Source organism: Schistocerca cancellata, unplaced genomic scaffold, assembly GCF_023864275.1.
Source record: "Schistocerca cancellata isolate TAMUIC-IGC-003103 unplaced genomic scaffold, iqSchCanc2.1 HiC_scaffold_1170, whole genome shotgun sequence".
In the NCBI taxonomy this organism is placed as follows: Eukaryota; Metazoa; Arthropoda; class Insecta; order Orthoptera; family Acrididae; genus Schistocerca; species Schistocerca cancellata.
In genome coordinates this window covers 146,489-171,862 of record NW_026047169.1, presented here as the reverse complement: position 1 = coordinate 171,862, position 25,374 = coordinate 146,489, and the positions used below count along the sequence as shown (strand labels likewise).

The 25,374-nt window shown below is 54.9% G+C and overlaps 26 non-coding genes across 26 annotated transcripts; all 26 read right to left on the bottom strand.

Annotated features, from left to right (window-relative positions):
* Positions 1-283: 283 nt before the first annotated feature.
* On the bottom strand, positions 284-402 carry LOC126161074 (5S ribosomal RNA). The gene has a single exon (XR_007534746.1). It is a non-coding gene; the product is annotated as a 5S ribosomal RNA (ribosomal RNA).
* An 852-nt stretch (positions 403-1,254) lies between these two features.
* On the bottom strand, positions 1,255-1,373 carry LOC126160994 (5S ribosomal RNA). The gene has a single exon (XR_007534672.1). It is a non-coding gene; the product is annotated as a 5S ribosomal RNA (ribosomal RNA).
* Positions 1,374-2,225: 852 nt separating this feature from the next.
* On the bottom strand, positions 2,226-2,344 carry LOC126161090 (5S ribosomal RNA). Its single transcript, XR_007534761.1, has one exon. It is a non-coding gene; the product is annotated as a 5S ribosomal RNA (ribosomal RNA).
* Positions 2,345-3,195: 851 nt separating this feature from the next.
* LOC126161122 (5S ribosomal RNA) lies at positions 3,196-3,314 on the bottom strand. Its single transcript, XR_007534791.1, has one exon. It is a non-coding gene; the product is annotated as a 5S ribosomal RNA (ribosomal RNA).
* Positions 3,315-4,162: 848 nt separating this feature from the next.
* Positions 4,163-4,281, bottom strand: LOC126161121 (5S ribosomal RNA). Its single transcript, XR_007534790.1, has one exon. It is a non-coding gene; the product is annotated as a 5S ribosomal RNA (ribosomal RNA).
* Positions 4,282-5,128: 847 nt separating this feature from the next.
* LOC126161219 (5S ribosomal RNA) lies at positions 5,129-5,247 on the bottom strand. The gene has a single exon (XR_007534878.1). It is a non-coding gene; the product is annotated as a 5S ribosomal RNA (ribosomal RNA).
* An 851-nt stretch (positions 5,248-6,098) lies between these two features.
* LOC126161164 (5S ribosomal RNA) lies at positions 6,099-6,217 on the bottom strand. The gene has a single exon (XR_007534830.1). It is a non-coding gene; the product is annotated as a 5S ribosomal RNA (ribosomal RNA).
* Positions 6,218-7,064: 847 nt separating this feature from the next.
* Positions 7,065-7,183, bottom strand: LOC126161217 (5S ribosomal RNA). Its single transcript, XR_007534876.1, has one exon. It is a non-coding gene; the product is annotated as a 5S ribosomal RNA (ribosomal RNA).
* Positions 7,184-8,035: 852 nt separating this feature from the next.
* LOC126161073 (5S ribosomal RNA) lies at positions 8,036-8,154 on the bottom strand. The gene has a single exon (XR_007534745.1). It is a non-coding gene; the product is annotated as a 5S ribosomal RNA (ribosomal RNA).
* Positions 8,155-9,010: 856 nt separating this feature from the next.
* On the bottom strand, positions 9,011-9,129 carry LOC126161120 (5S ribosomal RNA). The gene has a single exon (XR_007534789.1). It is a non-coding gene; the product is annotated as a 5S ribosomal RNA (ribosomal RNA).
* Positions 9,130-9,977: 848 nt separating this feature from the next.
* On the bottom strand, positions 9,978-10,096 carry LOC126161119 (5S ribosomal RNA). Its single transcript, XR_007534788.1, has one exon. It is a non-coding gene; the product is annotated as a 5S ribosomal RNA (ribosomal RNA).
* Positions 10,097-10,943: 847 nt separating this feature from the next.
* LOC126161216 (5S ribosomal RNA) lies at positions 10,944-11,062 on the bottom strand. Its single transcript, XR_007534875.1, has one exon. It is a non-coding gene; the product is annotated as a 5S ribosomal RNA (ribosomal RNA).
* Positions 11,063-11,913: 851 nt separating this feature from the next.
* Positions 11,914-12,032, bottom strand: LOC126161163 (5S ribosomal RNA). The gene has a single exon (XR_007534829.1). It is a non-coding gene; the product is annotated as a 5S ribosomal RNA (ribosomal RNA).
* Positions 12,033-12,879: 847 nt separating this feature from the next.
* Positions 12,880-12,998, bottom strand: LOC126161215 (5S ribosomal RNA). Its single transcript, XR_007534874.1, has one exon. It is a non-coding gene; the product is annotated as a 5S ribosomal RNA (ribosomal RNA).
* An 857-nt stretch (positions 12,999-13,855) lies between these two features.
* Positions 13,856-13,974, bottom strand: LOC126161072 (5S ribosomal RNA). The gene has a single exon (XR_007534744.1). It is a non-coding gene; the product is annotated as a 5S ribosomal RNA (ribosomal RNA).
* An 848-nt stretch (positions 13,975-14,822) lies between these two features.
* LOC126161214 (5S ribosomal RNA) lies at positions 14,823-14,941 on the bottom strand. Its single transcript, XR_007534873.1, has one exon. It is a non-coding gene; the product is annotated as a 5S ribosomal RNA (ribosomal RNA).
* An 852-nt stretch (positions 14,942-15,793) lies between these two features.
* Positions 15,794-15,912, bottom strand: LOC126161071 (5S ribosomal RNA). Its single transcript, XR_007534743.1, has one exon. It is a non-coding gene; the product is annotated as a 5S ribosomal RNA (ribosomal RNA).
* An 847-nt stretch (positions 15,913-16,759) lies between these two features.
* LOC126160982 (5S ribosomal RNA) lies at positions 16,760-16,878 on the bottom strand. The gene has a single exon (XR_007534661.1). It is a non-coding gene; the product is annotated as a 5S ribosomal RNA (ribosomal RNA).
* An 852-nt stretch (positions 16,879-17,730) lies between these two features.
* Positions 17,731-17,849, bottom strand: LOC126161070 (5S ribosomal RNA). The gene has a single exon (XR_007534742.1). It is a non-coding gene; the product is annotated as a 5S ribosomal RNA (ribosomal RNA).
* Positions 17,850-18,696: 847 nt separating this feature from the next.
* LOC126161213 (5S ribosomal RNA) lies at positions 18,697-18,815 on the bottom strand. The gene has a single exon (XR_007534872.1). It is a non-coding gene; the product is annotated as a 5S ribosomal RNA (ribosomal RNA).
* Positions 18,816-19,667: 852 nt separating this feature from the next.
* LOC126161069 (5S ribosomal RNA) lies at positions 19,668-19,786 on the bottom strand. Its single transcript, XR_007534741.1, has one exon. It is a non-coding gene; the product is annotated as a 5S ribosomal RNA (ribosomal RNA).
* An 847-nt stretch (positions 19,787-20,633) lies between these two features.
* Positions 20,634-20,752, bottom strand: LOC126161019 (5S ribosomal RNA). Its single transcript, XR_007534695.1, has one exon. It is a non-coding gene; the product is annotated as a 5S ribosomal RNA (ribosomal RNA).
* An 853-nt stretch (positions 20,753-21,605) lies between these two features.
* Positions 21,606-21,724, bottom strand: LOC126161147 (5S ribosomal RNA). The gene has a single exon (XR_007534814.1). It is a non-coding gene; the product is annotated as a 5S ribosomal RNA (ribosomal RNA).
* Positions 21,725-22,577: 853 nt separating this feature from the next.
* On the bottom strand, positions 22,578-22,695 carry LOC126161148 (5S ribosomal RNA). Its single transcript, XR_007534815.1, has one exon. It is a non-coding gene; the product is annotated as a 5S ribosomal RNA (ribosomal RNA).
* Positions 22,696-23,547: 852 nt separating this feature from the next.
* On the bottom strand, positions 23,548-23,666 carry LOC126161068 (5S ribosomal RNA). Its single transcript, XR_007534740.1, has one exon. It is a non-coding gene; the product is annotated as a 5S ribosomal RNA (ribosomal RNA).
* An 847-nt stretch (positions 23,667-24,513) lies between these two features.
* LOC126161017 (5S ribosomal RNA) lies at positions 24,514-24,632 on the bottom strand. The gene has a single exon (XR_007534693.1). It is a non-coding gene; the product is annotated as a 5S ribosomal RNA (ribosomal RNA).
* Positions 24,633-25,374: the final 742 nt, after the last annotated feature.

Sequence of the window (25,374 nt, the reverse complement as noted above, 5' to 3'; positions counted from 1 at the left end):
TAAGGAATAAATTCGTGGTTACAAATCAAATTTGGAACTCTACACTCCTACACAACAATAGGCGGTGACGTATTTCAGAAATCACCTTCCGATTCGTACTGTTTTGTCGTTTTCAAAGTCTTCTTGGCAAACTTGGTTAGCACATTCTCCCTCAAACTGAGTTAATTACTGCATTTTCGTACCATTACAGTAGTTTAAAAGGCTTAAGGAAGCATCTTTGTCACAACAGAAAGGTAGTTTGAAAATTGGGCTGGCGACATAACAAAAAAAAAAACAGGAAGGGAGCCAACAGCACCCGGGTTTCCCAGGCGGTCACCCATCCAAGTACTAGCCGGGCACGATGATGCTTAACTTCGGTGATCGGACGAGAACCGGTGTATTCATCATGGTATGGCCGTTGGCGCTCATCTAATGTAGGAGCACGGCAGAATTCGCGTTCGGCTTTTCTCCCAACACACAAAATGTTAGTTTTCGGCCGCATTTGACGAAAGCGCTTCCTTCCGCAACCGCCAGTTCCTCGAGGACGGCGCGGGGAGGCGCGCCCGGCGTCCCAGCAGAGTGACGGCCGAATTGGCGGGCGCACCGCCGCGTGTGTGAGACGCACTGCTGCTCGTTGCACCCCCTGTCATTCGCTGGGCGCGTGCAGCCTTCGACACTAGCGGAGGACGCATCTTGTCCTTGGTGTTCAGCGGAGGGCCTGTGCGGGGTGTGGCAGTGTCGTGCTGGAGGGCCCACTGGTAGCGATGTGGGCTTCCTCGCCTCGCCTCGCCTCGCCTCGCCTCGCCTCGCCTCATACCAGGTGTCTGCGTAGTTTGCAGTGCATTCGCACCATTCCTATCCCTGTCCCTGTCCCCGTCCCGACTTGTCCCGACTTTGCTCGACTGCCGCTCGCTGCCGCTCGGGTCGTGGTCCATATGACAGCGCAAGCACGACAAACGTCTGCGGGACGAGACGAGACGAGACGAGACGACTAAGGAATAAGTTCGTGGTTACAAATCAAATTTGGAACTCAACACACCTACACAACAATAGGCGGTGACGTATTTCAGAAATCACCTGCCGATTCGTATTGTTTTGTCGTTTTCAAAGTCTTCTTGGCAAACTTGGTTAGCACATTCTCCCTCAAACTGCGTTAATTACTGCATTTTCGTTCCATTACAGTAGTTTAAAAGGCTTAAGGAAGCATCTTTGTCACAACAGAAAGGTAGTTTGAAAATTGGGCTGGCGACATAACAAAAAAAAAAACAGTAAGGGAGCCAACAGCACCCGGTTTTCCCAGGCGGTCACCCATCCAAGTACTAGCCGGGCCCGATGATGCTTAACTTCGGTGATCGGACGAGAACCGGTGTATTCATCATGGTATGGCCGTTGGCGCTCATCTAATGTAGGAGCACGGCAGAATTCGCGTTCGGCTTTTCTCCCAACACACAAAATGTTAGTTTTCGGCCGCATTTGACGAAAGCGCTTCCTTCCGCAACCGCCAGTTCCTCGAGGACGGCGCGGGGAGGCACGCCCGGCGTCCCAGCAGAGTGACGGCCGAATTGGCGGGCGCACCGCCGCGTGTGTTAGACGCACTGCTGCTCGTTGCACCCCCTGTCATTCGCTGGGCGCGTGCAGCCTTCGACACTAGCGGAGGACGCATCTTTTCCCTGGTGTTCAGCGGAGGGCCTGTGCGGGGTGTGGCAGTGTCGTGCTGGAGGGCCCACTGGTAGCGATGTGGGCTTCCTCGCCTCGCCACGCCTCGCCTCGCCTCGCCTCACACCAGGTGTCTGCGTAGTTTGCAGTGCATTCGCACCATTCCTATCCCTGTCCCTGTCCCCGTCCCGACTTGTCCCGACTTTGCTCGACTGCCGCTCGCTGCCGCTCGGGTCGTGGTCCATATGACAGCGCAAGCACGACAAACGTCTGCGGGACGAGACGAGACGAGACGAGACGAGACGACTAAGGAATAAATTCGTGGTTACAAATCAAATTTGGAACTCTACACTCCTACACAACAATAGGCGGTGACGTATTTCAGAAATCACCTTCCGATTCGTACTGTTTTGTCGTTTTCAAAGTCTTCTTGGCAAACTTGGTTAGCACATTCTCCCTCAAACTGAGTTAATTACTGCATTTTCGTACCATTACAGTAGTTTAAAAGGCTTAAGGAAGCATCTTTGTCACAACAGAAAGGTAGTTTGAAAATTGGGCTGGCGACATAACAAAAAAAAAAACAGGAAGGGAGCCAACAGCACCCGGGTTTCCCAGGTGGTCACCCATCCAAGTACTAGCCGGGCCCGATGATGCTTAACTTCGGTGATCGGACGAGAACCGGTGTATTCATCATGGTATGGCCGTTGGCGCTCATCTAATGTAGGAGCACGGCAGAATTCGCGTTCGGCTTTTCTCCCAACACACAAAATGTTAGTTTTCGGCCGCATTTGACGAAAGCGCTTCCTTCCGCAACCGCCAGTTCCTCGAGGACGGCGCGGGGAGGCGCGCCCGGCGTCCCAGCAGAGTGACGGCCGAATTGGCGGGCGCACCGCCGCGTGTGTGAGACGCACTGCTGCTCGTTGCACCCCCTGTCATTCGCTGGGCGCGTGCAGCATTCGACACTAGCGGAGGACGCATCTTGTCCTTGGTGTTCAGCGGAGGGCCTGTGCGGGGTGTGGCAGTGTCGTGCTGGAGGGCCCACTGGTAGCGATGTGGGCTTCCTCGCCTCGCCTCGCCTCGCCTCGCCTCGCCTCACACCAGGTGTCTGCGTAGTTTGCAGTGCATTCGCACCATTCCTATCCCTGTCCCTGTCCCCGTCCCGACTTGTGCCGACTTTGCTCGACTGCCGCTCGCTGCCGCTCGGGTCGTGGTCCATATGACAGCGCAAGCACGACAAACGTCTGCGGGACGAGACGAGACGAGACGAGACGAGACGACTAAGGAATAAATTCGTGGTTACAAATCAAATTTGTAACTCTACACTCCTACACAACAATAGGCGGTGACGTATTTCAGAAATCACCTTCCGATTCGTACTGTTTTGTCGTTTTCAAAGTCTTCTTGGCAAACTTGGTTAGCACATTCTCCCTCAAACTGAGTTAATTACTGCATTTTCGTACCATTACAGTAGTTTAAAAGGCTTAAGGAAGCATCTTTGTCACAACAGAAAGGTAGTTTGAAAATTGGGCTGGCGACATAACAAAAGAAAAACAGGAAGGGAGCCAGCAGCACCCGGGTTTTCCAGGCGGTCACCCATCCAAGTACTAGCCGGGCCCGATGATGCTTAACTTCGGTGATCGGACGAGAACCGGTGTATTCATCATGGTATGGCCGTTGGCGCTCATCTAATGTAGGAGCACGGCAGAATTCGCGTTCGGCTTTTCTCCCAACACACAAAATGTTAGTTTTCGGCCGCATTTGACGAAAGCGCTTCCTTCCGCAACCGCCAGTTCCTCGAGGACGGCGCGGGGAGGCGCGCCCGGCGTCCCAGCAGAGTGACGGCCGAATTGGCGGGCGCACCGCCGCGTGTGTGAGACGCACTGCTGCTCGTTGCACCCCCTGTCATTCGCTGGGCGCGTGCAGCCTTCGACACTAGCGGAGGACGCATCTTGTCCTTGGTGTTCAGCGGAGGGCCTGTGCGGGGTGTGGCAGTGTCGTGCTGGAGGGCCCACTGGTAGCGATGTGGGCTTCCTCTCGCCTCGCCTCGCCTCGCCTCGCCTCACACCAGGTGTCTGCGTAGTTTGCAGTGCATTCGCACCATTCCTATCCCTGTCCCTGTCCCCGTCCCGACTTGTGCCGACTTTGCTCGACTGCCGCTCGCTGCCGCTCGGGTCGTGGTCCATATGACAGCGCAAGCACGACAAACGTCTGCGGGACGAGACGAGACGAGACGAGACGAGACGACTAAGGAATAAATTCGTGGTTACAAATCAAATTTGTAACTCTACACTCCTACACAACAATAGGCGGTGACGTATTTCAGAAATCACCTTCCGATTCGTACTGTTTTGTCGTTTTCAAAGTCTTCTTGGCAAACTTGGTTAGCACATTCTCCCTCAAACTGAGTTAATTACTGCATTTTCGTACCATTACAGTAGTTTAAAAGGCTTAAGGAAGCATCTTTGTCACAACAGAAAGGTAGTTTGAAAATTGGGCTGGCGACATAACAAAAGAAAAACAGGAAGGGAGCCAGCAGCACCCGGGTTTTCCAGGCGGTCACCCATCCAAGTACTAGCCGGGCCCGATGATGCTTAACTTCGGTGATCGGACGAGAACCGGTGTATTCATCATGGTATGGCCGTTGGCGCTCATCTAATGTAGGAGCACGGCAGAATTCGCGTTCGGCTTTTCTCCCAACACACAAAATGTTAGTTTTCGGCCGCATTTGACGAAAGCGCTTCCTTCCGCAACCGCCAGTTCCTCGAGGACGGCGCGGGGAGGCGCGCCCGGCGTCCCAGCAGAGTGACGGCCGAATTGGCGGGCGCACCGCCGCGTGTGTGAGACGCACTGCTGCTCGTTGCACCCCCTGTCATTCGCTGGGCGCGTGCAGCCTTCGACACTAGCGGAAGGCGCATCTTGTCCCTGGTGTTCAGCGGAGGGCCTGTGCGGGCTGTGGCAGTGTCGTGCTGGAGGGCCCAATGGTAGCGATGTGGGCTTCCTCGCCTCGCCTCGCCTCGCCTCGCCTCGCCTCACACCAGGTGTCTGCGTAGTTTGCAGTGCATTCGCACCATTCCTATCCCTGTCCCTGTCCCCGTCCCGACTTGTGCCGACTTTGCTCGACTGCCGCTCGCTGCCGCTCGGGTCGTGGTCCATATGACAGCGCAAGCACGGCAAACGTCTGCGGGACGAGACGAGACGAGACGAGACGACTAAGGAATAAGTTCGTGGTTACAAATCAAATTTGGAACTCAACACACCTACACAACAAAAGGCGGTGACGTATTTCAGAAATCACCTGCCGATTCGTATTGTTTTGTCGTTTTCAAAGTCTTCTTGGCAAACTTGGTTAGCACATTCTCCCTCAAACTGCGTTAATTACTGCATTTTCGTTCCATTACAGTAGTTTAAAAGGCTTAAGGAAGCATCTTTGTCACAACAGAAAGGTAGTTTGAAAATTGGGCTGGCGACATAACAAAAAAAAAAACAGTAAGGGAGCCAACAGCACCCGGGTTTCCCAGGCGGTCACCCATCCAAGTACTAGCCGGGCCCGATGATGCTTAACTTCGGTGATCGGACGAGAACCGGTGTATTCATCATGGTATGGCCGTTGGCGCTCATCTAATGTAGGAGCACGGCAGAATTCGCGTTCGGCTTTTCTCCCAACACACAAAATGTTAGTTTTCGGCCGCATTTGACGAAAGCGCTTCCTTCCGCAACCGCCAGTTCCTCGAGGACGGCGCGGGGAGGCACGCCCGGCGTCCCAGCAGAGTGACGGCCGAATTGGCGGGCGCACCGCCGCGTGTGTTAGACGCACTGCTGCTCGTTGCACCCCCTGTCATTCGCTGGGCGCGTGCAGCCTTCGACACTAGCGGAGGACGCATCTTTTCCCTGGTGTTCAGCGGAGGGCCTGTGCGGGGTGTGGCAGTGTCGTGCTGGAGGGCCCACTGGTAGCGATGTGGGCTTCCTCGCCTCGCCTCGCCTCGCCTCGCCTCGCCTCACACCAGGTGTCTGCGTAGTTTGCAGTGCATTCGCACCATTCCTATCCCTGTCCCTGTCCCCGTCCCGACTTGTGCCGACTTTGCTCGACTGCCGCTCGCTGCCGCTCGGGTCGTGGTCCATATGACAGCGCAAGCACGACAAACGTCTGCGGGACGAGACGAGACGAGACGAGACGAGACGACTAAGGAATAAATTCGTGGTTACAAATCAAATTTGTAACTCTACACTCCTACACAACAATAGGCGGTGACGTATTTCAGAAATCACCTTCCGATTCGTACTGTTTTGTCGTTTTCAAAGTCTTCTTGGCAAACTTGGTTAGCACATTCTCCCTCAAACTGAGTTAATTACTGCATTTTCGTACCATTACAGTAGTTTAAAAGGCTTAAGGAAGCATCTTTGTCACAACAGAAAGGTAGTTTGAAAATTGGGCTGGCGACATAACAAAAGAAAAACAGGAAGGGAGCCAGCAGCACCCGGGTTTTCCAGGCGGTCCCTCATCCAAGTACTAGCCGGGCCCGATGATGCTTAACTTCGGTGATCGGACGAGAACCGGTGTATTCATCATGGTATGGCCGTTGGCGCTCATCTAATGTAGGAGCACGGCAGAATTCGCGTTCGGCTTTTCTCCCAACACACAAAATGTTAGTTTTCGGCCGCATTTGACGAAAGCGCTTCCTTCCGCAACCGCCAGTTCCTCGAGGACGGCGCGGGGAGGCGCGCCCGGCGTCCCAGCAGAGTGACGGCCGAATTGGCGGGCGCACCGCCGCGTGTGTGAGACGCACTGCTGCTCGTTGCACCCCCTGTCATTCGCTGGGCGCGTGCAGCCTTCGACACTAGCGGAAGGCGCATCTTGTCCCTGGTGTTCAGCGGAGGGCCTGTGCGGGGTGTGGCAGTGTCGTGCTGGAGGGCCCAATGGTAGCGATGTGGGCTTCCTCGCCTCGCCTCGCCTCGCCTCGCCTCGCCTCACACCAGGTGTCTGCGTAGTTTGCAGTGCATTCGCACCATTCCTATCCCTGTCCCTGTCCCCGTCCCGACTTGTCCCGACTTTGCTCGACTGCCGCTCGCTGCCGCTCGGGTCGTGGTCCATATGACAGCGCAAGCACGGCAAACGTCTGCGGGACGAGACGAGACGAGACGAGACGACTAAGGAATAAGTTCGTGGTTACAAATCAAATTTGGAACTCAACACACCTACACAACAAAAGGCGGTGACGTATTTCAGAAATCACCTGCCGATTCGTATTGTTTTGTCGTTTTCAAAGTCTTCTTGGCAAACTTGGTTAGCACATTCTCCCTCAAACTGCGTTAATTACTGCATTTTCGTTCCATTACAGTAGTTTAAAAGGCTTAAGGAAGCATCTTTGTCACAACAGAAAGGTAGTTTGAAAATTGGGCTGGCGACATAACAAAAAAAAAAACAGTAAGGGAGCCAACAGCACCCGGGTTTCCCAGGCGGTCACCCATCCAAGTACTAGCCGGGCCCGATGATGCTTAACTTCGGTGATCGGACGAGAACCGGTGTATTCATCATGGTATGGCCGTTGGCGCTCATCTAATGTAGGAGCACGGCAGAATTCGCGTTCGGCTTTTCTCCCAACACACAAAATGTTAGTTTTCGGCCGCATTTGACGAAAGCGCTTCCTTCCGCAACCGCCAGTTCCTCGAGGACGGCGCGGGGAGGCACGCCCGGCGTCCCAGCAGAGTGACGGCCGAATTGGCGGGCGCACCGCCGCGTGTGTTAGACGCACTGCTGCTCGTTGCACCCCCTGTCATTCGCTGGGCGCGTGCAGCCTTCGACACTAGCGGAGGACGCATCTTTTCCCTGGTGTTCAGCGGAGGGCCTGTGCGGGGTGTGGCAGTGTCGTGCTGGAGGGCCCACTGGTAGCGATGTGGGCTTCCTCGCCTCGCCACGCCTCGCCTCGCCTCGCCTCACACCAGGTGTCTGCGTAGTTTGCAGTGCATTCGCACCATTCCTATCCCTGTCCCTGTCCCCGTCCCGACTTGTCCCGACTTTGCTCGACTGCCGCTCGCTGCCGCTCGGGTCGTGGTCCATATGACAGCGCAAGCACGACAAACGTCTGCGGGACGAGACGAGACGAGACGAGACGAGACGACTAAGGAATAAATTCGTGGTTACAAATCAAATTTGGAACTCTACACTCCTACACAACAATAGGCGGTGACGTATTTCAGAAATCACCTTCCGATTCGTACTGTTTTGTCGTTTTCAAAGTCTTCTTGGCAAACTTGGTTAGCACATTCTCCCTCAAACTGAGTTAATTACTGCATTTTCGTACCATTACAGTAGTTTAAAAGGCTTAAGGAAGCATCTTTGTCACAACAGAAAGGTAGTTTGAAAATTGGGCTGGCGACATAACAAAAAAAAAAACAGGAAGGGAGCCAACAGCACCCGGGTTTCCCAGGCGGTCACCCATCCAAGTACTAGCCGGGCACGATGATGCTTAACTTCGGTGATCGGACGAGAACCGGTGTATTCATCATGGTATGGCCGTTGGCGCTCATCTAATGTAGGAGCACGGCAGAATTCGCGTTCGGCTTTTCTCCCAACACACAAAATGTTAGTTTTCGGCCGCATTTGACGAAAGCGCTTCCTTCCGCAACCGCCAGTTCCTCGAGGACGGCGCGGGGAGGCGCGCCCGGCGTCCCAGCAGAGTGACGGCCGAATTGGCGGGCGCACCGCCGCGTGTGTGAGACGCACTGCTGCTCGTTGCACCCCCTGTCATTCGCTGGGCGCGTGCAGCATTCGACACTAGCGGAGGACGCATCTTGTCCTTGGTGTTCAGCGGAGGGCCTGTGCGGGGTGTGGCAGTGTCGTGCTGGAGGGCCCACTGGTAGCGATGTGGGCTTCCTCGCCTCGCCTCGCCTCGCCTCGCCTCGCCTCGCCTCACACCAGGTGTCTGCGTAGTTTGCAGTGCATTCGCACCATTCCTATCCCTGTCCCTGTCCCCGTCCCGACTTGTGCCGAGTTTGCTCGACTGCCGCTCGCTGCCGCTCGGGTCGTGGTCCATATGACAGCGCAAGCACGACAAACGTCTGCGGGACGAGACGAGACGAGACGAGACGAGACGACTAAGGAATAAATTCGTGGTTACAAATCAAATTTGTAACTCTACACTCCTACACAACAATAGGCGGTGACGTATTTCAGAAATCACCTTCCGATTCGTACTGTTTTGTCGTTTTCAAAGTCTTCTTGGCAAACTTGGTTAGCACATTCTCCCTCAAACTGAGTTAATTACTGCATTTTCGTACCATTACAGTAGTTTAAAAGGCTTAAGGAAGCATCTTTGTCACAACAGAAAGGTAGTTTGAAAATTGGGCTGGCGACATAACAAAAGAAAAACAGGAAGGGAGCCAGCAGCACCCGGGTTTTCCAGGCGGTCACCCATCCAAGTACTAGCCGGGCCCGATGATGCTTAACTTCGGTGATCGGACGAGAACCGGTGTATTCATCATGGTATGGCCGTTGGCGCTCATCTAATGTAGGAGCACGGCAGAATTCGCGTTCGGCTTTTCTCCCAACACACAAAATGTTAGTTTTCGGCCGCATTTGACGAAAGCGCTTCCTTCCGCAACCGCCAGTTCCTCGAGGACGGCGCGGGGAGGCGCGCCCGGCGTCCCAGCAGAGTGACGGCCGAATTGGCGGGCGCACCGCCGCGTGTGTGAGACGCACTGCTGCTCGTTGCACCCCCTGTCATTCGCTGGGCGCGTGCAGCCTTCGACACTAGCGGAGGACGCATCTTGTCCTTGGTGTTCAGCGGAGGGCCTGTGCGGGGTGTGGCAGTGTCGTGCTGGAGGGCCCACTGGTAGCGATGTGGGCTTCCTCTCGCCTCGCCTCGCCTCGCCTCGCCTCACACCAGGTGTCTGCGTAGTTTGCAGTGCATTCGCACCATTCCTATCCCTGTCCCTGTCCCCGTCCCGACTTGTGCCGACTTTGCTCGACTGCCGCTCGCTGCCGCTCGGGTCGTGGTCCATATGACAGCGCAAGCACGACAAACGTCTGCGGGACGAGACGAGACGAGACGAGACGAGACGACTAAGGAATAAATTCGTGGTTACAAATCAAATTTGTAACTCTACACTCCTACACAACAATAGGCGGTGACGTATTTCAGAAATCACCTTCCGATTCGTACTGTTTTGTCGTTTTCAAAGTCTTCTTGGCAAACTTGGTTAGCACATTCTCCCTCAAACTGAGTTAATTACTGCATTTTCGTACCATTACAGTAGTTTAAAAGGCTTAAGGAAGCATCTTTGTCACAACAGAAAGGTAGTTTGAAAATTGGGCTGGCGACATAACAAAAGAAAAACAGGAAGGGAGCCAGCAGCACCCGGGTTTTCCAGGCGGTCACCCATCCAAGTACTAGCCGGGCCCGATGATGCTTAACTTCGGTGATCGGACGAGAACCGGTGTATTCATCATGGTATGGCCGTTGGCGCTCATCTAATGTAGGAGCACGGCAGAATTCGCGTTCGGCTTTTCTCCCAACACACAAAATGTTAGTTTTCGGCCGCATTTGACGAAAGCGCTTCCTTCCGCAACCGCCAGTTCCTCGAGGACGGCGCGGGGAGGCGCGCCCGGCGTCCCAGCAGAGTGACGGCCGAATTGGCGGGCGCACCGCCGCGTGTGTGAGACGCACTGCTGCTCGTTGCACCCCCTGTCATTCGCTGGGCGCGTGCAGCCTTCGACACTAGCGGAAGGCGCATCTTGTCCCTGGTGTTCAGCGGAGGGCCTGTGCGGGCTGTGGCAGTGTCGTGCTGGAGGGCCCAATGGTAGCGATGTGGGCTTCCTCGCCTCGCCTCGCCTCGCCTCGCCTCGCCTCACACCAGGTGTCTGCGTAGTTTGCAGTGCATTCGCACCATTCCTATCCCTGTCCCTGTCCCCGTCCCGACTTGTCCCGACTTTGCTCGACTGCCGCTCGCTGCCGCTCGGGTCGTGGTCCATATGACAGCGCAAGCACGGCAAACGTCTGCGGGACGAGACGAGACGAGACGAGACGACTAAGGAATAAGTTCGTGGTTACAAATCAAATTTGGAACTCAACACACCTACACAACAAAAGGCGGTGACGTATTTCAGAAATCACCTGCCGATTCGTATTGTTTTGTCGTTTTCAAAGTCTTCTTGGCAAACTTGGTTAGCACATTCTCCCTCAAACTGCGTTAATTACTGCATTTTCGTTCCATTACAGTAGTTTAAAAGGCTTAAGGAAGCATCTTTGTCACAACAGAAAGGTAGTTTGAAAATTGGGCTGGCGACATAACAAAAAAAAAAACAGTAAGGGAGCCAACAGCACCCGGGTTTCCCAGGCGGTCACCCATCCAAGTACTAGCCGGGCCCGATGATGCTTAACTTCGGTGATCGGACGAGAACCGGTGTATTCATCATGGTATGGCCGTTGGCGCTCATCTAATGTAGGAGCACGGCAGAATTCGCGTTCGGCTTTTCTCCCAACACACAAAATGTTAGTTTTCGGCCGCATTTGACGAAAGCGCTTCCTTCCGCAACCGCCAGTTCCTCGAGGACGGCGCGGGGAGGCACGCCCGGCGTCCCAGCAGAGTGACGGCCGAATTGGCGGGCGCACCGCCGCGTGTGTTAGACGCACTGCTGCTCGTTGCACCCCCTGTCATTCGCTGGGCGCGTGCAGCCTTCGACACTAGCGGAGGACGCATCTTTTCCCTGGTGTTCAGCGGAGGGCCTGTGCGGGGTGTGGCAGTGTCGTGCTGGAGGGCCCACTGGTAGCGATGTGGGCTTCCTCGCCTCGCCTCGCCTCGCCTCGCCTCGCCTCACACCAGGTGTCTGCGTAGTTTGCAGTGCATTCGCACCATTCCTATCCCTGTCCCTGTCCCCGTCCCGACTTGTGCCGACTTTGCTCGACTGCCGCTCGCTGCCGCTCGGGTCGTGGTCCATATGACAGCGCAAGCACGACAAACGTCTGCGGGACGAGACGAGACGAGACGAGACGAGACGACTAAGGAATAAATTCGTGGTTACAAATCAAATTTGTAACTCTACACTCCTACACAACAATAGGCGGTGACGTATTTCAGAAATCACCTTCCGATTCGTACTGTTTTGTCGTTTTCAAAGTCTTCTTGGCAAACTTGGTTAGCACATTCTCCCTCAAACTGAGTTAATTACTGCATTTTCGTACCATTACAGTAGTTTAAAAGGCTTAAGGAAGCATCTTTGTCACAACAGAAAGGTAGTTTGAAAATTGGGCTGGCGACATAACAAAAGAAAAACAGGAAGGGAGCCAGCAGCACCCGGGTTTTCCAGGCGGTCCCTCATCCAAGTACTAGCCGGGCCCGATGATGCTTAACTTCGGTGATCGGACGAGAACCGGTGTATTCATCATGGTATGGCCGTTGGCGCTCATCTAATGTAGGAGCACGGCAGAATTCGCGTTCGGCTTTTCTCCCAACACACAAAATGTTAGTTTTCGGCCGCATTTGACGAAAGCGCTTCCTTCCGCAACCGCCAGTTCCTCGAGGACGGCGCGGGGAGGCGCGCCCGGCGTCCCAGCAGAGTGACGGCCGAATTGGCGGGCGCACCGCCGCGTGTGTGAGACGCACTGCTGCTCGTTGCACCCCCTGTCATTCGCTGGGCGCGTGCAGCCTTCGACACTAGCGGAAGGCGCATCTTGTCCCTGGTGTTCAGCGGAGGGCCTGTGCGGGGTGTGGCAGTGTCGTGCTGGAGGGCCCAATGGTAGCGATGTGGGCTTCCTCGCCTCGCCTCGCCTCGCCTCGCCTCGCCTCACACCAGGTGTCTGCGTAGTTTGCAGTGCATTCGCACCATTCCTATCCCTGTCCCTGTCCCCGTCCCGACTTGTCCCGACTTTGCTCGACTGCCGCTCGCTGCCGCTCGGGTCGTGGTCCATATGACAGCGCAAGCACGGCAAACGTCTGCGGGACGAGACGAGACGAGACGAGACGACTAAGGAATAAGTTCGTGGTTACAAATCAAATTTGGAACTCAACACACCTACACAACAAAAGGCGGTGACGTATTTCAGAAATCACCTGCCGATTCGTATTGTTTTGTCGTTTTCAAAGTCTTCTTGGCAAACTTGGTTAGCACATTCTCCCTCAAACTGCGTTAATTACTGCATTTTCGTTCCATTACAGTAGTTTAAAAGGCTTAAGGAAGCATCTTTGTCACAACAGAAAGGTAGTTTGAAAATTGGGCTGGCGACATAACAAAAAAAAAAACAGTAAGGGAGCCAACAGCACCCGGGTTTCCCAGGCGGTCACCCATCCAAGTACTAGCCGGGCCCGATGATGCTTAACTTCGGTGATCGGACGAGAACCGGTGTATTCATCATGGTATGGCCGTTGGCGCTCATCTAATGTAGGAGCACGGCAGAATTCGCGTTCGGCTTTTCTCCCAACACACAAAATGTTAGTTTTCGGCCGCATTTGACGAAAGCGCTTCCTTCCGCAACCGCCAGTTCCTCGAGGACGGCGCGGGGAGGCACGCCCGGCGTCCCAGCAGAGTGACGGCCGAATTGGCGGGCGCACCGCCGCGTGTGTTAGACGCACTGCTGCTCGTTGCACCCCCTGTCATTCGCTGGGCGCGTGCAGCCTTCGACACTAGCGGAGGACGCATCTTTTCCCTGGTGTTCAGCGGAGGGCCTGTGCGGGGTGTGGCAGTGTCGTGCTGGAGGGCCCACTGGTAGCGATGTGGGCTTCCTCGCCTCGCCACGCCTCGCCTCGCCTCGCCTCGCCTCACACCAGGTGTCTGCGTAGTTTGCAGTGCATTCGCACCATTCCTATCCCTGTCCCTGTCCCCGTCCCGACTTGTCCCGACTTTGCTCGACTGCCGCTCGCTGCCGCTCGGGTCGTGGTCCATATGACAGCGCAAGCACGACAAACGTCTGCGGGACGAGACGAGACGAGACGAGACGAGACGACTAAGGAATAAATTCGTGGTTACAAATCAAATTTGGAACTCTACACTCCTACACAACAATAGGCGGTGACGTATTTCAGAAATCACCTTCCGATTCGTACTGTTTTGTCGTTTTCAAAGTCTTCTTGGCAAACTTGGTTAGCACATTCTCCCTCAAACTGAGTTAATTACTGCATTTTCGTACCATTACAGTAGTTTAAAAGGCTTAAGGAAGCATCTTTGTCACAACAGAAAGGTAGTTTGAAAATTGGGCTGGCGACATAACAAAAAAAAAAACAGGAAGGGAGCCAACAGCACCCGGGTTTCCCAGGCGGTCACCCATCCAAGTACTAGCCGGGCACGATGATGCTTAACTTCGGTGATCGGACGAGAACCGGTGTATTCATCATGGTATGGCCGTTGGCGCTCATCTAATGTAGGAGCACGGCAGAATTCGCGTTCGGCTTTTCTCCCAACACACAAAATGTTAGTTTTCGGCCGCATTTGACGAAAGCGCTTCCTTCCGCAACCGCCAGTTCCTCGAGGACGGCGCGGGGAGGCGCGCCCGGCGTCCCAGCAGAGTGACGGCCGAATTGGCGGGCGCACCGCCGCGTGTGTGAGACGCACTGCTGCTCGTTGCACCCCCTGTCATTCGCTGGGCGCGTGCAGCCTTCGACACTAGCGGAGGACGCATCTTGTCCTTGGTGTTCAGCGGAGGGCCTGTGCGGGGTGTGGCAGTGTCGTGCTGGAGGGCCCACTGGTAGCGATGTGGGCTTCCTCGCCTCGCCTCGCCTCGCCTCGCCTCGCCTCACACCAGGTGTCTGCGTAGTTTGCAGTGCATTCGCACCATTCCTATCCCTGTCCCTGTCCCCGTCCCGACTTGTGCCGACTTTGCTCGACTGCCGCTCGCTGCCGCTCGGGTCGTGGTCCATATGACAGCGCAAGCACGACAAACGTCTGCGGGACGAGACGAGACGAGACGAGACGACTAAGGAATAAGTTCGTGGTTACAAATCAAATTTGGAACTCAACACACCTACACAACAATAGGCGGTGACGTATTTCAGAAATCACCTGCCGATTCGTATTGTTTTGTCGTTTTCAAAGTCTTCTTGGCAAACTTGGTTAGCACATTCTCCCTCAAACTGCGTTAATTACTGCATTTTCGTTCCATTACAGTAGTTTAAAAGGCTTAAGGAAGCATCTTTGTCACAACAGAAAGGTAGTTTGAAAATTGGGCTGGCGACATAACAAAAAAAAAAAACAGTAAGGGAGCCAACAGCACCCGGGTTTCCCAGGCGGTCACCCATCCAAGTACTAGCCGGGCCCGATGATGCTTAACTTCGGTGATCGGACGAGAACCGGTGTATTCATCATGGTATGGCCGTTGGCGCTCATCTAATGTAGGAGCACGGCAGAATTCGCGTTCGGCTTTTCTCCCAACACACAAAATGTTAGTTTTCGGCCGCATTTGACGAAAGCGCTTCCTTCCGCAACCGCCAGTTCCTCGAGGACGGCGCGGGGAGGCACGCCCGGCGTCCCAGCAGAGTGACGGCCGAATTGGCGGGCGCACCGCCGCGTGTGTTAGACGCACTGCTGCTCGTTGCACCCCCTGTCATTCGCTGGGCGCGTGCAGCCTTCGACACTAGCGGAGGACGCATCTTTTCCCTGGTGTTCAGCGGAGGGCCTGTGCGGGGTGTGGCAGTGTCGTGCTGGAGGGCCCACTGGTAGCGATGTGGGCTTCCTCGCCTCGCCACGCCTCGCCTCGCCTCGCCTCACACCAGGTGTCTGCGTAGTTTGCAGTGCATTCGCACCATTCCTATCCCTGTCCCTGTCCCCGTCCCGACTTGTCCCGACTTTGCTCGACTGCCGCTCGCTGCCGCTCGGGTCGTGGTCCATATGACAGCGCAAGCACGACAAACGTCTGCGGGACGAGACGAGACGAGACGAGACGAGACGACTAAGGAATAAATTCGTGGTTACAAATCAAATTTGGAACTCTACACTCCTACACAACAATAGGCGGTGACGTATTTCAGAAATCACCTTCCGATTCGTACTGTTTTGTCGTTTTCAAAGTCTTCTTGGCAAACTTGGTTAGCACATTCTCCCTCAAACTGAGTTAATTACTGCATTTTCGTACCATTACAGTAGTTTAAAAGGCTTAAGGAAGCATCTTTGTCACAACAGAAAGGTAGTTTGAAAATTGGGCTGGCGACATAACAAAAAAAAAAACAGGAAGGGAGCCAACAGCACCCGGGTTTCCCAGGCGGTCACCCATCCAAGTACTAGCCGGGCACGATGATGCTTAACTTCGGTGATCGGACGAGAACCGGTGTATTCATCATGGTATGGCCGTTGGCGCTCATCTAATGTAGGAGCACGGCAGAATTCGCGTTCGGCTTTTCTCCCAACACACAAAATGTTAGTTTTCGGCCGCATTTGACGAAAGCGCTTCCTTCCGCAACCGCCAGTTCCTCGAGGACGGCGCGGGGAGGCGCGCCCGGCGTCCCAGCAGAGTGACGGCCGAATTGGCGGGCGCACCGCCGCGTGTGTGAGACGCACTGCTGCTCGTTGCACCCCCTGTCATTCGCTGGGCGCGTGCAGCCTTCGACACTAGCGGAGGACGCATCTTGTCCTTGGTGTTCAGCGGAGGGCCTGTGCGGGGTGTGGCAGTGTCGTGCTGGAGGGCCCACTGGTAGCGATGTGGGCTTCCTCGCCTCGCCTCGCCTCGCCTCGCCTCGCCTCACACCAGGTGTCTGCGTAGTTTGCAGTGCATTCGCACCATTCCTATCCCTGTCCCTGTCCCCGTCCCGACTTGTCCCGACTTTGCTCGACTGCCGCTCGCTGCCGCTCGGGTCGTGGTCCATATGACAGCGCAAGCACGACAAACGTCTGCGGGACGAGACGAGACGAGACGAGACGACTAAGGAATATGTTCGTGGTTACAAATCAAATTTGGAACTCAACACACCTACACAACAATAGGCGGTGACGTATTTCAGAAATCACCTGCCGATTCGTATTGTTTTGTCGTTTTCAAAGTCTTCTTGGCAAACTTGGTTAGCACATTCTCCCTCAAACTGCGTTAATTACTGCATTTTCGTTCCATTACAGTAGTTTAAAAGGCTTAAGGAAGCATCTTTGTCACAACAGAAAGGTAGTTTGAAAATTGGGCTGGCGACATAACAAAAAAAAAAACAGTAAGGGAGCCAACAGCACCTGGGTTTCCCAGGCGGTCACCCATCCAAGTACTAGCCGGGCCCGATGATGCTTAACTTCGGTGATCGGACGAGAACCGGTGTATTCATCATGGTATGGCCGTTGGCGCTCATCTAATGTAGGAGCACGGCAGAATTCGCGTTCGGCTTTTCTCCCAACACACAAAATGTTAGTTTTCGGCCGCATTTGACGAAAGCGCTTCCTTCCGCAACCGCCAGTTCCTCGAGGACGGCGCGGGGAGGCACGCCCGGCGTCCCAGCAGAGTGACGGCCGAATTGGCGGGCGCACCGCCGCGTGTGTTAGACGCACTGCTGCTCGTTGCACCCCCTGTCATTCGCTGGGCGCGTGCAGCCTTCGACACTAGCGGAGGACGCATCTTTTCCCTGGTGTTCAGCGGAGGGCCTGTGCGGGGTGTGGCAGTGTCGTGCTGGAGGGCCCACTGGTAGCGATGTGGGCTTCCTCGCCTCGCCACGCCTCGCCTCGCCTCGCCTCACACCAGGTGTCTGCGTAGTTTGCAGTGCATTCGCACCATTCCTATCCCTGTCCCTGTCCCCGTCCCGACTTGTCCCGACTTTGCTCGACTGCCGCTCGCTGCCGCTCGGGTCGTGGTCCATATGACAGCGCAAGCACGACAAACGTCTGCGGGACGAGACGAGACGAGACGAGACGAGACGACTAAGGAATAAATTCGTGGTTACAAATCAAATTTGGAACTCTACACTCCTACACAACAATAGGCGGTGACGTATTTCAGAAATCACCTTCCGATTCGTACTGTTTTGTCGTTTTCAAAGTCTTCTTGGCAAACTTGGTTAGCACATTCTCCCTCAAACTGAGTTAATTACTGCATTTTCGTACCATTACAGTAGTTTAAAAGGCTTAAGGAAGCATCTTTGTCACAACAGAAAGGTAGTTTGAAAATTGGGCTGGCGACATAACAAAAAAAAAAACAGGAAGGGAGCCAACAGCACCCGGGTTTCCCAGGCGGTCACCCATCCAAGTACTAGCCGGGCACGATGATGCTTAACTTCGGTGATCGGACGAGAACCGGTGTATTCATCATGGTATGGCCGTTGGCGCTCATCTAATGTAGGAGCACGGCAGAATTCGCGTTCGGCTTTTCTCCCAACACACAAAATGTTAGTTTTCGGCCGCATTTGACGAAAGCGCTTCCTTCCGCAACCGCCAGTTCCTCGAGGACGGCGCGGGGAGGCGCGCCCGGCGTCCCAGCAGAGTGACGGCCGAATTGGCGGGCGCACCGCCGCGTGTGTGAGACGCACTGCTGCTCGTTGCACCCCCTGTCATTCGCTGGGCGCGTGCAGCCTTCGACACTAGCGGAGGACGCATCTTGTCCTTGGTGTTCAGCGGAGGGCCTGTGCGGGGTGTGGCAGTGTCGTGCTGGAGGGCCCACTGGTAGCGATGTGGGCTTCCTCGCCTCGCCTCGCCTCGCCTCGCCTCGCCTCACACCAGGTGTCTGCGTAGTTTGCAGTGCATTCGCACCATTCCTATCCCTGTCCCTGTCCCCGTCCCGACTTGTGCCGACTTTGCTCGACTGCCGCTCGCTGCCGCTCGGGTCGTGGTCCATATGACAGCGCAAGCACGACAAACGTCTGCGGGACGAGACGAGACGAGACGAGACGACTAAGGAATAAGTTCGTGGTTACAAATCAAATTTGGAACTCAACACACCTACACAACAATAGGCGGTGACGTATTTCAGAAATCACCTGCCGATTCGTATTGTTTTGTCGTTTTCAAAGTCTTCTTGGCAAACTTGGTTAGCACATTCTCCCTCAAACTGCGTTAATTACTGCATTTTCGTTCCATTACAGTAGTTTAAAAGGCTTAAGGAAGCATCTTTGTCACAACAGAAAGGTAGTTTGAAAATTGGGCTGGCGACATAACAAAAAAAAAAACAGTAAGGGAGCCAACAGCACCCGGGTTTCCCAGGCGGTCACCCATCCAAGTACTAGCCGGGCCCGATGATGCTTAACTTCGGTGATCGGACGAGAACCGGTGTATTCATCATGGTATGGCCGTTGGCGCTCATCTAATGTAGGAGCACGGCAGAATTCGCGTTCGGCTTTTCTCCCAACACACAAAATGTTAGTTTTCGGCCGCATTTGACGAAAGCGCTTCCTTCCGCAACCGCCAGTTCCTCGAGGACGGCGCGGGGAGGCACGCCCGGCGTCCCAGCAGAGTGACGGCCGAATTGGCGGGCGCACCGCCGCGTGTGTTAGACGCACTGCTGCTCGTTGCACCCCCTGTCATTCGCTGGGCGCGTGCAGCCTTCGACACTAGCGGAGGACGCATCTTTTCCCTGGTGTTCAGCGGAGGGCCTGTGCGGGGTGTGGCAGTGTCGTGCTGGAGGGCCCACTGGTAGCGATGTGGGCTTCCTCGCCTCGCCACGCCTCGCCTCGCCTCGCCTCACACCAGGTGTCTGCGTAGTTTGCAGTGCATTCGCACCATTCCTATCCCTGTCCCTGTCCCCGTCCCGACTTGTCCCGACTTTGCTCGACTGCCGCTCGCTGCCGCTCGGGTCGTGGTCCATATGACAGCGCAAGCACGACAAACGTCTGCGGGACGAGACGAGACGAGACGAGACGAGACGACTAAGGAATAAATTCGTGGTTACGAATCAAATTTGGAACTCTACACTCCTACACAACAATAGGCGGTGACGTATTTCAGAAATCACCTTCCGATTCGTACTGTTTTGTCGTTTTCAAAGTCTTCTTGGCAAACTTGGTTAGCACATTCTCCCTCAAACTGAGTTAATTACTGCATTTTCGTACCATTACAGTAGTTTAAAAGGCTTAAGGAAGCATCTTTGTCACAACAGAAAGGTAGTTTGAAAATTGGGCTGGCGACATAACAAAAAAAAAAACAGGAAGGGAGCCAACAGCACCCGGGTTTCCCAGGCGGTCACCCATCCAAGTACTAGCCGGGCACGATGATGCTTAACTTCGGTGATCGGACGAGAACCGGTGTATTCATCATGGTATGGCCGTTGGCGCTCATCTAATGTAGGAGCACGGCAGAATTCGCGTTCGGCTTTTCTCCCAACACACAAAATGTTAGTTTTCGGCCGCATTTGACGAAAGCGCTTCCTTCCGCAACCGCCAGTTCCTCGAGGACGGCGCGGGGAGGCGCGCCCGGCGTCCCAGCAGAGTGACGGCCGAATTGGCGGGCGCACCGCCGCGTGTGTGAGACGCACTGCTGCTCGTTGCACCCCCTGTCATTCGCTGGGCGCGTGCAGCCTTCGACACTAGCGGAGGACGCATCTTGTCCTTGGTGTTCAGCGGAGGGCCTGTGCGGGGTGTGGCAGTGTCGTGCTGGAGGGCCCACTGGTAGCGATGTGGGCTTCCTCGCCTCGCCTCGCCTCGCCTCGCCTCGCCTCACACCAGGTGTCTGCGTAGTTTGCAGTGCATTCGCACCATTCCTATCCCTGTCCCTGTCCCCGTCCCGACTTGTGCCGACTTTGCTCGACTGCCGCTCGCTGCCGCTCGGGTCGTGGTCCATATGACAGCGCAAGCACGACAAACGTCTGCGGGACGAGACGAGACGAGACGAGACGACTAAGGAATAAGTTCGTGGTTACAAATCAAATTTGGAACTCAACACACCTACACAACAATAGGCGGTGACGTATTTCAGAAATCACCTGCCGATTCGTATTGTTTTGTCGTTTTCAAAGTCTTCTTGGCAAACTTGGTTAGCACATTCTCCCTCAAACTGCGTTAATTACTGCATTTTCGTTCCATTACAGTAGTTTAAAAGGCTTAAGGAAGCATCTTTGTCACAACAGAAAGGTAGTTTGAAAATTGGGCTGGCGACATAACAAAAAAAAAAACAGTAAGGGAGCCAACAGCACCCGGGTTTCCCAGGCGGTCACCCATCCAAGTACTAGCCGGGCCCGATGATGCTTAACTTCTGTGATCGGACGAGAACCGGTGTATTCATCATGGTATGGCCGTTGGCGCTCATCTAATGTAGGAGCACGGCAGAATTCGCGTTCGGCTTTTCTCCCAACACACAAAATGTTAGTTTTCGGCCGCATTTGACGAAAGCGCTTCCTTCCGCAACCGCCAGTTCCTCGAGGACGGCGCGGGGAGGCACGCCCGGCGTCCCAGCAGAGTGACGGCCGAATTGGCGGGCGCACCGCCGCGTGTGTTAGACGCACTGCTGCTCGTTGCACCCCCTGTCATTCGCTGGGCGCGTGCAGCCTTCGACACTAGCGGAGGACGCATCTTTTCCCTGGTGTTCAGCGGAGGGCCTGTGCGGGGTGTGGCAGTGTCGTGCTGGAGGGCCCACTGGTAGCGATGTGGGCTTCCTCGCCTCGCCACGCCTCGCCTCGCCTCGCCTCACACCAGGTGTCTGCGTAGTTTGCAGTGCATTCGCACCATTCCTATCCCTGTCCCTGTCCCCGTCCCGACTTGTCCCGACTTTGCTCGACTGCCGCTCGCTGCCGCTCGGGTCGTGGTCCATATGACAGCGCAAGCACGACAAACGTCTGCGGGACGAGACGAGACGAGACGAGACGAGACGACTAAGGAATAAATTCGTGGTTACAAATCAAATTTGGAACTCTACACTCCTACACAACAATAGGCGGTGACGTATTTCAGAAATCACCTTCCGATTCGTACTGTTTTGTCGTTTTCAAAGTCTTCTTGGCAAACTTGGTTAGCACATTCTCCCTCAAACTGAGTTAATTACTGCATTTTCGTACCATTACAGTAGTTTAAAAGGCTTAAGGAAGCATCTTTGTCACAACAGAAAGGTAGTTTGAAAATTGGGCTGGCGACATAACAAAAAAAAAAAACAGGAAGGGAGCCAACAGCACCCAGGTTTCACAGGCGGTCACCCATCCAAGTACTAGCCGGGCACGATGATGCTTAACTTCGGTGATCGGACGAGAACCGGTGTATTCATCATGGTATGGCCGTTGGCGCTCATCTAATGTAGGAGCACGGCAGAATTCGCTTTCGGCTTTTCTCCCAACACACAAAATGTTAGTTTTCGGCCGCATTTGACGAAAGCGCTTCCTTCCGCAACCGCCAGTTCCTCGAGGACGGCGCGGGGAGGCGCGCCCGGCGTCCCAGCAGAGTGACGGCCGAATTGGCGGGCGCACCGCCGCGTGTGTGAGACGCACTGCTGCTCGTTGCACCCCCTGTCATTCGCTGGGCGCGTGCAGCCTTCGACACTAGCGGAGGACGCATCTTGTCCTTGGTGTTCAGCGGAGGGCCTGTGCGGGGTGTGGCAGTGTCGTGCTGGAGGGCCCACTGGTAGCGATGTGGGCTTCCTCGCCTCGCCTCGCCTCGCCTCGCCTCGCCTCACACCAGGTGTCTGCGTAGTTTGCAGTGCATTCGCACCATTCCTATCCCTGTCCCTGTCCCCGTCCCGACTTGTGCCGACTTTGCTCGACTGCCGCTCGCTGCCGCTCGGGTCGTGGTCCATATGACAGCGCAAGCACGACAAACGTCTGCGGGACGAGACGAGACGAGACGAGACGAGACGACTAAGGAATAAATTCGTGGTTACAAATCAAATTTGGAACTCTACACTCCTACACAACAATAGGCGGTGACGTATTTCAGAAATCACCTTCCGATTCGTACTGTTTTGTCGTTTTCAAAGTCTTCTTGGCAAACTTGGTTAGCACATTCTCCTCAAACTGAGTTAATTACTGCATTTTCGTACCATTACAGTAGTTTAAAAGGCTTAAGGAAGCATCTTTGTCACAACAGAAAGGTAGTTTGAAAATTGGGCTGGCGACATAACAAAAAAAAAAAAACAGGAAGGGAGCCAACAGCACCCGGGTTTCCAGGCGGTCACCCATCCAAGTACTAGCCGGGCACGATGATGCTTAACTTCGGTGATCGGACGAGAACCGGTGTATTCATCATGGTATGGCCGTTGGCGCTCATCTAATGTAGGAGCGGCAGAATTCGCTTTCCGGCTTTTCTCCCAACACACAAAATGTTAGTTTTCGGCCGCATTTGACGAAAGCGCTTCCTTCCGCAACCGCCAGTTCCTCGAGGACGGCGCGGGGAGGCGCGCCCGGCGTCCCAGCAGAGTGACGGCCGAATTGGCGGGCGCACCGCCGCGTGTGTGAGACGCACTGCTGCTCGTTGCACCCCCTGTCATTCGCTGGGCGCGTGCAGCCTTCGACACTAGCGGAGGACGCATCTTGTCCTTGGTGTTCAGCGGAGGGCCTGTGCGGGGGTGTGGCAGTGTCGTGCTGGAGGGCCCACTGGTAGCGATGTGGGCTTCCTCGCCTCGCCTCGCCTCGCCTCGCCTCGCCTCACACCAGGTGTCTGCGTAGTTTGCAGTGCATTCGCACCATTCCTATCCCTGTCCCTGTCCCCGTCCCGACTTGTGCCGACTTTGCTCGACTGCCGCTCGCTGCCGCTCGGGTCGTGGTCCATATGACAGCGCAAGCACGACAAACGTCTGCGGGACGAGACGAGACGAGACGAGACGAGACGACTAAGGAATAAATTCGTGGTTACAAATCAAATTTGGAACTCTACACTCCTACACAACAATAGGCGGTGACGTATTTCAGAAATCACCTTCCGATTCGTACTGTTTTGTCGTTTTCAAAGTCTTCTTGGCAAACTTGGTTAGCACATTCTCCCTCAAACTGAGTTAATTACTGCATTTTCGTACCATTACAGTAGTTTAAAGGCTTAAGGAAGCATCTTTGTCACAACAGAAAGGTAGTTTGAAAATTGGGCTGGCGACATCACAAAAAAAAAAAACAGGAAGGGAGCCAACAGCACCCGGGTTTCCCAGGCGGTCACCCATCCAAGTACTAGCCGGGCACGATGATGCTTAACTTCGGTGATCGGACGAGAACCGGTGTATTCATCATGGTATGGCCGTTGGCGCTCATCTAATGTAGGAGCACGGCAGAATTCGCTTTCGGCTTTTCTTCCCAACACACAAAATGTTAGTTTTCGGCCGCATTTGACGAAAGCGCTTCCTTCCGCAACCGCCAGTTCCTCGAGGACGGCGCGGGGAGGCGCGCCCGGCGTCCCAGCAGAGTGACGGCCGAATTGGCGGGCGCACCGCCGCGTGTGTGAGACGCACTGCTGCTCGTTGCACCCCCTGTCATTCGCTGGGCGCGTGCAGCCTTCGACACTAGCGGAGGACGCATCTTGTCCTTGGTGTTCAGCGGAGGGCCTGTGCGGGGTGTGGCAGTGTCGTGCTGGAGGGCCCACTGGTAGCGATGTGGGCTTCCTCGCCTCGCCTCGCCTCGCCTCGCCTCGCCTCACACCAGGTGTCTGCGTAGTTTGCAGTGCATTCGCACCATTCCTATCCCTGTCCCTGTCCCCGTCCCGACTTGTGCCGACTTTGCTCGACTGCCGCTCGCTGCCGCTCGGGTCGTGGTCCATATGACAGCGCAAGCACGACAAACGTCTGCGGGACGAGACGAGACGAGACGAGACGACTAAGGAATAAGTTCGTGATTACAAATCAAATTTGGAACTCAACACACCTACACAACAATAGGCGGTGACGTATTTCAGAAATCACCTGCCGATTCGTATTGTTTTGTCGTTTTCAAAGTCTTCTTGGCAAACTTGGTTAGCACATTCTCCCTCAAACTGCGTTAATTACTGCATTTTCGTTCCATTACAGTAGTTTAAAAGGCTTAAGAAGCATCTTTGTCACAACAGAAAGGTAGTTTGAAAATTGGGCTGGCGACATAACAAAAAAAAAAACAGTAAGGGAGCCAACAGCACCCGGGTTTCCCAGGCGGTCACCCATCCAAGTACTAGCCGGGCCCGATGATGCTTAACTTCTGTGATCGGACGAGAACCGGTGTATTCATCATGGTATGGCCGTTGGCGCTCATCTAATGTAGGAGCACGGCAGAATTCGCGTTCGGCTTTTCTCCCAACACACAAAATGTTAGTTTTCGGCCGCATTTGACGAAAGCGCTTCCTTCCGCAACCGCCAGTTCCTCGAGGACGGCGCGGGGAGGCACGCCCGGCGTCCCAGCAGAGTGACGGCCGAATTGGCGGGCGCACCGCCGCGTGTGTTAGACGCACTGCTGCTCGTTGCACCCCCTGTCATTCGCTGGGCGCGTGCAGCCTTCGACACTAGCGGAGGACGCATCTTTTCCTGGTGTTCAGCGGAGGGCCTGTGCGGGGTGTGGCAGTGTCGTGCTGGAGGGCCCACTGGTAGCGATGTGGGCTTCCTCGCCTCGCCACGCCTCGCCTCGCCTCGCCTCACACCAGGTGTCTGCGTAGTTTGCAGTGCATTCGCACCATTCCTATCCCTGTCCCTGTCCCCGTCCCGACTTGTCCCGACTTTGCTCGACTGCCGCTCGCTGCCGCTCGGGTCGTGGTCCATATGACAGCGCAAGCACGACAAACGTCTGCGGGACGAGACGAGACGAGACGAGACGAGACGACTAAGGAATAAATTCGTGGTTACAAATCAAATTTGGAACTCTACACTCCTACACAACAATAGGCGGTGACGTATTTCAGAAATCACCTTCCGATTCGTACTGTTTTGTCGTTTTCAAAGTCTTCTTGGCAAACTTGGTTAGCACATTCTCCCTCAAACTGAGTTAATTACTGCAT